Here is a 12,767-nt window from a genome sequence, read left to right on the forward strand (position 1 = left end):
TTCATTTCAAAGACATCGTGCATAATTGAGGTATTTCAAAACTATCCATCAATAAAGATTCTCACACAATTAACAAATTTTTCGATATAGCAATGCGGTGCTCATTTCATGGCCGATCCCCCATGGTGGGTTGCGCCAGGTTAAAACCGTCACTCAGTCTCTGATTGTGAGTGTGAGCCCAAATTTTTAGAATTAACATCTGCATCTGCATATACGCCCATGAGGGCGAGATTGACGAGGGAACATTAAATAATTTGTCATTAGAAAACAGGGTAAGAAATGTCAAAACAAGTGATGACCAACATCATCATCATCAGCCTGATTACGCTCACTACGGAACAAAGGTCTTTCCCATCTTCTGCCAGTACACCGAGTCCTGTGTTTGCAGCCGCTACTTCATAGCCGCAAACTTCCAAATCTCCTCTACCAACCTAAATCTCTGTCTCTACTTCGTGCGTTTGCCTTCTCTGGGAGTCCATCGTTGCCCTAAATGATCAGCGGTCATATTGCTTACATGCTACGGGCCCTGCCCATGACCATTTCTTCTTCTTAATCTCGACTGTCCTTATCACCCGTTTATTCCCTGATACACTCATCTCTCTTCTTGTTCCTTAATGCCAAACCTATGATGATGATGATGATGATGATGATTAAAACTGTATTTTGATCCAGCGAAGGCGCCTGTCACTTTCCTTTACATTGCTCACTGCGTCGTCTTCAAATTAAGCGGTAATCCTCAAAGTTTCGGCTCCGTATGTAAGTACCGGGAAGGTGCAGCTCATGATTTGAGAATGCTTGCCGAAAGTGCCAACCTCCCCCATTCTTATTCTTCGTATTACTTGAATCTTGTGGTTCGGCTCCGAGGTTACTACCTTGTACCTCGTCGTAGACGTACTTCTTTACAGCATCAAGTGCACTGTTACGGATCTCGAGACGCTGTTGTCTTCCTATGTGGTTGTACGTTACTTTCGTTTAATGCAGATTAATTTTTAGAGCAACCCTTTTGCTCTCCTTATGTAGTTCAGTAATCGTGAATCGCTAATGATCACCTGAGTTACTCAGCAATTCTATATCATCGGCGAAGCGCATGTTACCAAGGTACTCTCTATTAACTCGTATTTTAACTCTTCCAATTCTCGGTCTCTCAATACCTCCTGTAAGCACGTGGTAAATAGCATTGGGGAGATGGTATCCCCTCGTTTCCCACCTTTTTAAAGATGATAATAAATACGATAATCTTTCACGGGGACCTCTGGCGCTAAAAGTTTCGCGTCTCTGTCCGTCTGTCTCTCTCTCTTTACATTTGTCGGTTTGTCCGCCCTTAACGGTACTCCAAACGACACCAAACGATACTCTAAACGGTGGACCCCATCCGCAGCGCCAACCAATATTGCACAAGTTTTAGCGTTCATACTTGTGCGATTGTTAATTAAAAAGCTATTATTGCGCATATCTGAGGCACCATAACAACACGTCAATATTCTTTATGTGTACCTTTATACTGGAAAAATGCGTACATAAATGCGCCTCGCCGCGGTGATCTAGTGGCTAAGGTACTCGGCTGCTGACCCGCAGGTCGCGGGTTCAAATCCCGTCTGCGGCGGAAGCATTTCCGATGGAGGCGGAAATGTCGTAGGCCCGTGTGCTCAGATATGGGTGCACGTTAAAGAACCCCAGGTGGTCAAAATTTCCGGAGCCCTCCACTGCGGCGTCTGTCATAATCATATGGTGGTTTTGGGACGTTAAACCCCACAAATCAATGCATACATAAATAATTCTAATGGCCGCAGCGTTTATCACGCTTTGCTGATAATGCAAAGCTTGTACGAAAAGGCAAGTTTTTCCAACGCCTTGCTAAGACGACACGGTGGCGGCACCTACCCGTCGCCTTGCGTTCTACACCTTACCGCCTCCAAGACGGGCGCGCACGCCACGCGCTTCTTTTTACGAGATAACTGCCACATAGTGCTCATGTCTCATGTGTGATGTGACTCGACGCGCTCGTTCGGCTTCGTTGCATTATTGAGGCACTCTGACGCAGCACCTATAGAATACCTTTTACCGATTTTCTTGCGCAGAGCATCAAATAAACGTTCTGTTCACTCTCCAGATGCAAGACTATCGTCTTTCGACGACATTTGCAGTGTAACATGTAGATACCGGGCCAATTTTTTTTTAATGCCAAGCATTTTTTAGCGAACTTTGGCGACTTTGCGCGTATCTATCTATCTATCTATCTATCTATCTATCTATCTATCTATCTATCTATCTATCTATCTATCTATCTATCTATCTATCTATCTATCTATCTATCTATCTATCTATCTATCTATCTATCTATCTATCTATCTATCTATCTATCTATCTATCTATCTATCTATCTATCTATCTATCTGTCTATCTATCTGTCTATCTATCTATCTATCTATCTATCTATCTATCTATCTATCTATCTATCTATCTATCTATCTATCTATCTATCTATCTATCTATCTATCTATCTACGACTTTTAGCTTTGCAGGCCGCCTTGATAATGGTATCAATACCGAATTTGGTATGACATAACATGACTGTATGAAGAAGCCCCGCCGCAGTGGTCTAGTGGCTAAGGTACTTGGCTGCTGACCCGCAGGTCGCGGGAACGAATCCCGGCTGCGGCGGCTGCATTTCCGATGGAGGCGGAAATGTTGTAGGCCCGTGTGCTCAGATTTGGGTGCACGTTAAAGAACCCCAGGTGGCCGAAATTACCGGAGTCCTCCACTACGGCGTCTCTCATAATCATATGGTGGTTTTGGGACGTTAAACCCCCCCATATCAATCAATCAATCTGTATGAAGAACACGTTTGACTAGTCATAACATGAAAATCATGACATGTGTGTGATGAATGTCATGATTTACATTTCATGGTCCTGCAGTTCTGGTCCTGCAGATCTATCTATCTATCAAGCCGCCTATGACTTTTAGCTCTCCTGGCCGTTTCAATAATGGTATCGATACCAAACTTGGTATGGCATAACATGTCTGTATGAAGAACATATTTGACTAGTCCTGCGATGAAAATCGTGATATGTATGTCATAAATGTCATGATTTACATATCATGGTTTTGCCGCACTTGTGGTGGTTTTATTCACATGATATTATGCACAATCCAAATGGTGTAAGAATAACTGTTTATTTGGGCTAACTTGCGCCCGAAAAGTAAAGGAAAATGTAGCAGCGTTTCCAACAGGCAATGAGCAAAAAGGAATCAATCTGCGAGAAGCCATCGAGAAGCCTTCTTTTTCGTCAAAACACCGTGCTGAGGAGACGTGCGCCGTCACGGCCTTTTCTTGTCTCATGATCGGGCCACTGGTCTCTTGGGGACGCACGAACTAGCACGCGTAGTTTGAATACTGCGATTCTCTTGCGTCAATATGTTGCAAAACTGGTATGGTATGACACGAGTACATGGCGAATACAAGCGACAGACCCTGACATGAAAATCATGACATGCGTGTCATGTAACAGCATCACTACATGCCCCGCTCATGATGTGCTGGCGGCCGTTTCGCTAGCGTCACATATACCAAATTTGGTATTACGGTACGTGAGTGGATGACGAAGGTATGTGACTGGTTCAAACATGATAACCATGAGTTTCATGTCATGTAACAACATGACTACATGCCGCGCTCATAAGGCGCTGGCGGCCGTTTTGCTAGCTTCACTTACACAAAGTTTGCCGGTATTACGGGACCTTAATGGATGACGAAGGTATGATACCAGTGCAAACATGATAAACATGAGATGCGTGTCATGTAACAACATGACTACATGCTACGCTCATGATGCGCTCGCGTCCGCTTCGATAGCTTCACATGTACTAAACTCGGTATTACGTGACGCGAACGGACTACATAGGTAAACTACACATACAAATATGATAATCACGGCATGCGTGTCATGTAACAACATGAATACATGCCACACGCATGATGCGCTCGCGGCCGTTCCGCTAGCTCTACATTTGCCAAATTTGGTATTACGTGACGCTAATGGATGACGAAGGTATGCGACTGTTGCAAACATGATAATCATGAGATGCGTGTCATGTGAGAACATGACTAGATGCCACAGTCAAGGCGCCAATACATTTCAATGTGACGCGGTGCGCGTGCTCACCGGCGTTGATTTCGTCGCGTCACGCCGGCGATCGCCGCCAGGCACTGGTCCTGCCGTATACTCGCAGGCAAGCGCCGCGCGGCGTTGCTTTGACGCATGCGCGTTTCAGAGCGTCCGGCGTTCCTCTGTCACGAAAAGAGGGAGACGGAATGTTGTCAATATAATGCATCGGCGCGAAATGGAGCATGCCTCATTTCGCGCCGGTTGCCGTGAGCCGCGCCGATGGACGCTGGTTGCGCCTGGCGTGCAGACTATAGAGTGCTCGCGTTTTGCTAACGTAGCGTCGCTGTGCCCAGCGTGCGCGCGCGTCAGCGCTACAGTGGAGTATATTGCGCTTTTCATGATGTGCTCACGGCCGTTTTGCTGGCTCCAAATATACCTCATTTGGTTTTACGTGACGTCAATGGATGACGAAACTATAAGAGTAGTGCAAACATGATAATCCTGACACGCGTGTCATGTAAGAAAATGACAACATACCACGCTCATAGCGTGCTCGTGGTCATTTCGCTAGCTCCACATATACTAAATTTGGTATCACGTGACGTGAATAAATAATAAAGGTGAACGACACATCCATAAATTATAATCATCGCACGAAAGTCATATACAGCATCCTTTACGTCCACCCCGCCAGTGCCAGTTGTCGGTCCACCCCGCCGCGGATGTCGAGCGGCTAAGGTACACGGCTGCTGACCCGCAGGTCGCGGGATCAAATCCTGGCTGCGGCGGCTGCATTTCAGATGGAGGCGGAAATGTTGAAGGTCTGTGTGCTCAGATTCGGGTCCCGTTGAAGACCCCAGGTGGTCGACATTTCCGGAGCCCTCCCCTACGGCATGTCTCATAGTCATATGGTAGTTTTGGGACGTTAAACCTCACGTATCAATAAATCCTTTACGTCCACCTCATAACGTTGGGCTGATTTTAAAGTTATATATCAACCTTTCTGATTCGTGCTTCGCATATCATCGATCCCCACTGTATGCGGGATCTGCGAATTGGTTTATTAGTATTCTGTCGCCTTTTTTTTTTTTCATGGAGCAGTTGGGGCAGTTGATCTTAAGTGTATTTCTTCATTTTTATATGTGCTTCGTCAACACCCCGATTCCGCAGTGTCTGCATGAGTGCTGATATCTGCACCGACTCAAATGTCGTGTCGTACTCCTTCAAGGCTATATATAGTGGTTGGGTGTATTCTGAGCATTTCTCGATGACCTGATTGATACTACGTATGTGGTCAATTGTTGCTTGTTCTTGCATTGTGATCGAGGTTGTCCCGGCCACTGTACAGATCTCTGTAAAACTCCTCCGCTACTTTAACTATCCTATCAATATTGGTAGTTGCTTTGCCTTGCTTGTCCCTTACAGTGCATACATCTGGTTTTCGCTTATCAAAAGTTTTCTTTTCACCTCTCTGACGCTGGTTCTTCTGTTCTTTAGAGCATGTTCACTTCTCTCTGTGTTATACATTCTTACATCGTATACGTTACACTTATTAATGAAATTCTAAAGGTCTCACAGTTCTATTCTGTCCGTTCTGTTTGAGCTTTCGTGCTTTGACGTTAGTTAATTATGTTATTTGTCTTCTGGGACAGCTTGCTAGCGTCCTGTCTAACTACCGTGCATCCAACTTTCACTGCACACTCCGTAATGATACTCGTCAGATTATCATTTATTGCGCCCACACTAAGGTCGGTTTCCTCGATAAGAGACGAGTATCTGTTCTGAAGTGAGGCTCTGAATTCCTGTACTTAAGCAGAATCAATGAGCTAACGCTGAAAAGGTTCTCAGCGCTAGCGCATATATTGGCTTCTTGCGTATCAGTGTCTGTCGTTTTTTCTTTAAGTCGAGGCGAATTCACAACCTTACCATTCTATGGCCACTGCACCGTACCTTGCCAATCACTTCCACAGCCTGCACGCTGCCTGGACATGCGCTCAGTACGAGGTCTATTTCGTTCTTACTTTCACCATTAGGGCTCCTCCATGTCCACGTATGGTTCACTCGTTTTTGGTAGAAGGTATTCAAACTCCGTAATTTATTGCGTTCTGCGAATTCTACTAATAACTCCCTTCTGTAATTTCTAGTACCGATGGCACAATCTTCTACTACCTGTCTCTATCCCGCTTCTTCCCTGCCACATGACCAGCGAGTAAAGATTTATTCCTAATATATGCCAGAAAAATGCGCTCACTTTGGCGTATACCCTTTGTGACACTGCATCACAAAATGATAAATTATCCTGGGCTTTTGCGTAAGGATGTCTCATGTGTCGCGTGTCGTAGATTTTAACGCAGTCTGTTGCCCTTCGTTTACCTTCATAAATGTATAATAAGCCTTGTGGATTTCTGTCCATGGTACCCACACCAGCCAACGCTTCAGCATCTCACGTCGGAGTGCCCGGAAAAGCCTCCAGATACTATGGGCCTATATTGGCACAATAGCTGATGCTAAACAGACAATAGTAGACATTACTTGCAAACGAAAGGAAGAAGGTTCAATTAACTTGCCTCGCTCAAGCCCAGTTAACCATTCACACCAGCGGTGCGCTGGAGTTAGGGCACAACCACGTTCGCTTGATATTTTTTTAAGAGGGAAGCTCTTTTGGATCTAGCTTTCTCCAGCGACGTACAGTGTGCGCACTCATAAAAGAACTGCAGAAACATCGGTGAAAACATATGCTATTGTTAACAGAAGTTTAAAAGAACAAAATACAAAGGTCAAACAATAGAGAAGACCAAAACACCGCCTACCTTAAGGTTACCGGATAGCCTTTTATCTTAAATATCCCACCACCCGCTACCTGGCGCATACCCCTTTTGTGGGTGAATGCGATCAGAGTGAGTAACATCAACATCCTCAATTTTGTGGGTTCTCCCAGCGTTGATTTTTATGTAAACAAGTGAGATGAACCAACAAGGCTTTTCAGGGGAATGCCGAATGGGTGGAGTGAGTGAAGTGAGTGATGCCCCAACACATGACCCTTGGCACGAGATAACAACACCATAAAAGCGGCAACACCAACAACTTATAAACAAACTGAGACATCTGTGTCGAACAAAAAACACTATCGATGCACTGTTAACATCATCAGCATTGACTTCGGGGATATGCGTAAATTGTTTTATGTTCCCTCAATTTCCACCTTCTTCTCCTCCACGTCATCACCTTTTTTACTGCCTCTACTGTGCAGACTTCACACAGTCGGTGTTATTTTTTGTCTATATTTCTCGCTCTTAAGAACGACATGAAACGAAGTGCCAGTTGTCGGTCAGTGCTTCTTCGTATTCTTTCTCTGGTGACCTGCTTTTTTTCTCGCTGCTCTGCAATGCACGATCTATAACAGTTTTAGCTTACCACGCTCCTGCGACTGATTTATATTTAGGAAGAATTTCGCTACAGCCCCTTCTTTACTTCATGCAACATGCTCACAGCAACACGTGCCGATTGACTCGTTATGGCTATGTAAGTTTCAGGATTAACAACAACTGCCCTACACCACCCACGCACGAGAGAGCTTCTTGGGTTGATCCTTGCACCGCGGGAAACCCACTGGATCTCTTCATGTACGGCTACAGTGCAGACAATAACCTCGCTTGGTGCTCGAACCCGGAAACACACCATTTCACTTCCATTGCACCAGTAAGGAACCAACAAAGAATCATGATTGAGCGTTACTGCATTTTCTCCTGCCTTGACGCGTGTTTACAAACGTAACATATTGCTATGTATTAAAGCGGCCCTCCCACACTTCTCAAAACCCCATTGTTTTACATCTTTACTTGCAGCCTGCGAAGACGGGAGGCTGGGAAAATTAGTGGCGCAAGAACGGCTGCGATACAGGCGTGCAGCCCGAAATTAATATGTCTAGAAAATTCAAAATGCAATAAAGTGGACGCATACCGTCCGCTAGTGGGGTCACTTGACAATGTTTTTCGTTGCCCTGTGACGTTGAATGAACCCCTAAATAAATGAACTGAAAATTACTACAATTGGAAAGCTTGTGTGCCATATTTCCCGTAATTGCCAACGTATAGATGACGTCGTTGCGGTAGTAACAATGGGCTGTTTGAAGATTGAACCGCATGGGCGAAACGAGGCAAATCGCGAACACCGTTATATAATGTTGTGTTGCTGTAGTGAGTTTTCTAGTTGCGATCGGCCCGATGGCAACCGGCGCGAAATTCACGCTGATGTGTTACCCAGACAACACTGCGTCTTTCTCTTTTCGTGACGGAGGGATGCCGGACGTGATTAACGCGCATGCGTCAAAGCAACGCAGCGCAGCGCACGCCTGCGAGTATATGGCAAAACCGGCGCCTGGGGAGACGCGGGCGCTTCGCGAAGTGATCGGACGCGACGCTCATCGGCTCCGTCGATTTTCGGCTGGAACCGTGCTCTCTTCAATGTGGCTGCTCTAAAACTTGTGTGACTGCATCTGCCAAGTCAGCAAGATTCTGGGGACACCGATCTCACCCAGGTACGCCCAATTTTCGGCCACTTCGAGCAACTTTGCATCACAACGTAGCGAACGAGCTAAGCCTCACGGCGGCGGCTCCGCCGCTGCTGGATGCGGAGACGCCGCTCGGTCAACTCCTCAACATGGCGCTGCCTGAACAACGTGGCTACGACCCTACGACTCTGTCGTGGTCGTATATCCCGACAAATCCATCAGACGACGGCCCATCCACCATTTCGGCGGAGCAAGCCGACATTTTTCAACTCGTCGAGGGTCGGCGTCGCCGCCGAAGAAACGCGGAAGGAGCGTCTGCACTGAAAACTCCTCTCAACAATTCAGCCACTGGAGACGCTCGTGCTCCATCTCCTAAAGCTCCACAAAAGACTTCACCAGTCTCCAAGTGGACGCCGAAACCAACGGTCAGGATGAATCCTGGCGACTACGTGATCGTGCTCAAGCCACGCATCGCAGTAGCCCTCAAGGCAGCGTTTCAACAAGGTGAGCTCGGCGCTGCCATTTCCCAACTCATCGGAAGGCAGCACATGAATGACATCAGCATTTCTCCCAATTGGGAGCAAAACATCATCATCTGTGGCACGCAGAATAACGAGGTGGCTCAGAAACTGCTGTGGGACTTTCAAATCAACACCAGCAAAGGACCGCTGCCGCTTCGCGGTCACCTCAAGCTCACCGGTGATGTGTGTCGCGGCGTGATTTCTGTGCACAACCTCGAAACCAGTGCGTCTCTGAAACATAGTGTGCAGTGGCGTGGCGGTGAACTAGTCTATGCGCGCAAGCTGGGGAACTCCAACGTAGCTGTGTTGACTTTCGCGGGAAGGAAGGTTCCGCGTTTCGTCCACTATAACGCAGAGCTGACTCCCGTCAGGGAGTACAAGAAGACAGTGCCAGCGTGCTACCGCTGTGGTGCACTGGGGCACCGGGCGGATATCTGTCCCAACCCGGTCACCGAAAGATGCAGCCTTTGTGGCCAAAACGTGGGCGCTGGTCCTGAGGGGATGGCCCCCCACGAATGCAACCCAACGTGCATAGTTTGCGGGGGTCCGCACCTCACCAGCTCCCGCGAATGCACTGAAAAATTCATCAGGCTACAGCAACCAGGGTCCAGGACATCGGGGACCCCAACAAAACCAAAGCACCGGTCAACTGGCAAAGTGCCAATTCCTGGCAAAGCAGCAACGGCAACGCTACCACCTGGCGCGGCGGAATCTCCAGCTCTCGGCGCTCCATCTGGCAACGCTGCACGGAACCAACCCAAGGTGGGCAGTTGGGTGGAGGTCGCCTCCTCTCCCTCCTCTCTTTCCTCTCCACCTTCTTCTGCCACAAGCACTACCGAAACACAAAAACTCAGGCATGAGCTCGCCCTTTTGCGATCTCAGAATGAAAAACTAGCCAGCGAACTTGACTCGCTCAAAACCAATCTCACTACTAAGCCCTCGTTGAGCGACGAAGAGGAAAATATAACAGACAGGGAGATTCCTACTACTGTAGAGAGTCGCGTCGCGGCCCTGGAGACCCAGGTGAATGCAATAGAAACACAATTGGCCGACCTCCCCAAAATTATCCACGACACCATCGCGCGTCATATGGAGACTGTCATCGCACAGGTGACACAAACAGTAACTCACATTATCCAAAAGTGGATACAAGACAATCCACGCGTCCTCAAGCGCGTAGGGCCAATTAGGGACGTTAATCGCCCCTCAAAATTTAACAGAGTGACTCCAGATGAGTCGGACTTTTCTGAAGACTCCAGTACGTCAGCACAGGGCGCTGGTGAACTGAGTAATCTTAACAACACAACCCCACCCTCTATCTCCGAACATGGCCTCCAACCCTAGGTCGCGAGCCAGAGCAACTCAGCCGTTGTTACTAACACAGTGGAACTGCAGAGGTCTCAAGAACCACAAGAAGCGGGCTCATTTCCGCCTCTATCTTGAGACCTTTGAGTTCCTTGTTGCCGTGGTTGCCCTTCAGGAACCCGGCTCGGACGTCAAACTCACAAATTACACTACATTTCAACACAACCCGGAGACATGTATACTTGTTCACAAGCAATATACCGCCCAGGAAGTCACACTCCCCACAACACCGCCTTTCCCATACACAATGGTGTCGGTGCTGCCTATAAGGCGATCTGACCCACCTGTTCATATTTTAAACATTTACTGTCCCCCAAAGCTTAAGAACGTCACGTTCAGCGAAACTTTCACACAAGCTATGCAGGTGGCAGGACGGGACCCCCTCCTGATCGTCGGCGACTTCAATGCCCCAAGCAGGTTATGGGGTTACCCACGAGAGGACACGCGTGGAAGGAAGCTTGCGGAACTTCTTTCTACACTTGGACTCACCCTCCACACTGATCCCGCTAGCCCAACACGTGTAGGCAACTCTGTTCAACGAGATACTTGCCCGGACCTCACAATTACACGCAACATACGCCATGCCGACTGGCTGAACACACAGGACACTCTCGGTAGTGATCATTGTGTATTAAACACAACTGTGTACATGCGTCCCTTAAAACGCCCACTTACACAAGCTCGTATCCCAGACTGGACAACTTTCCGCACCACTCTACCTATTGTAGACCCTCTCCAGTCGGGATACGACACCTGGTCTAAATCACTGACGTCTACACTGAAACAACACGAACAGCTGATACAGCTCACGGAAACTCAAACGGACGTGGACAACCACCTCCTCCATCTTTGGCAGGCCCGCCGCAGCCTCACCAAACGATGGAAAAAACAGAAACATAACAGACGCCTCAAGAAACGCATCCTAGAACTCACGGAGCAAGCTGCGGAATATGCTGCTCAGCTAGCCGACACTAACTGGGTGGACAGGTGCAACACGGCTGCACGCCAGATGTCTGGTCGCAACACGTGGCGCCTGTTTCGCGCTCTCATCGATCCAACACAAACACGCACGGAAACTCAACGTCACTTACATAAGGCCATGCACAACTTTACAGGAACGACAACACAGCTGGCAAACACGCTCAGGGACCGATACCTGTGCACCACCAAGGACCCCCGGACGGCCGCATACTCCTACGCAGGCAAAAAAAACACGCAGTTGGACACCCCGTTCCAGCTCCACGACCTCCAGGCGGCCTTACGCAAGATGAAGCGTGGCACTGCACCAGGGCGTGACCAGGTTACGGTCAAACTGTTGGCCAATCTTCCCGACGCAGCCTACGCCACGCTCCTCAAATACATCAATAGCATTTGGGACGGAGAAACTCCTCTCCCTCTTGAATGGAAATCAGCTCTCGTGACCTTCATCCCGAAGGCAGGTAAACCTATTGACGTAAAGAACCTTCGCCCCATCTCCCTCACGTCTTGTGTCGGCAAGCTGATGGAAACGATGGTGCGCGACAGACTCTCCGAGTTTCTAGAAACACAGCACACTTTTGCGGACACCATGTTTGGATTCCGCCCTCAGAAGTCAGCCCAGGATATACTTCTACAGCTCCACCATGACATATTAGATCCTGTTGAATGCCCCCACAATGACAAGGTAGTCCTGGCCTTGGATCTTAAAGGAGCATTCGACAACGTGAAGCATGAGGTAATCCTTGACCACCTCAGTCAGACCAACTGTGGTTATAAAACATTCAATTATGTTAGACAGTTTCTTACAGACCGTCGAGCCTACATACGCATACAAGATGAGGAACATGGGCCTTACGTCATCGGCTCGAGGGGAACTCCTCAAGGCGCGGTCCTCTCTTCCCTCCTATTTAATATAGCCATGCTTCATCTTCCCCCCAAATTGGCTTCTTTACCAGGGATACATCACGCTCTTTACGCGGATGATATCACGATCTGGGCCACGCAAGGTAACCTGGGTCACATGGAGTCATGCCTGCAAGCAGCAGCGACTGTAGTCGACGACTACGCAACCTACTGCGGACTCCAGTGTGCCCCGGCTAAGTCAGAATTTGTGCACGTACGTCCCTCCCCTCAGGACACAACTCAGCTCCATATCAGTCTTCCCTCGGGACCGATCCGTGAGGCCAAGGAGATCCGCGTCCTTGGCCTCTTCATACACCACCAACGCAAGGCCGACACCACAATAGCCAAACTTCGCACGGTGGGAGACCAGGTGGGCCGTAT

The sequence above is a fragment of the Rhipicephalus microplus genome, chromosome 2 (assembly GCF_043290135.1).
Source record: "Rhipicephalus microplus isolate Deutch F79 chromosome 2, USDA_Rmic, whole genome shotgun sequence".
Lineage (NCBI taxonomy): Eukaryota > Metazoa > Arthropoda > Arachnida > Ixodida > Ixodidae > Rhipicephalus > Rhipicephalus microplus.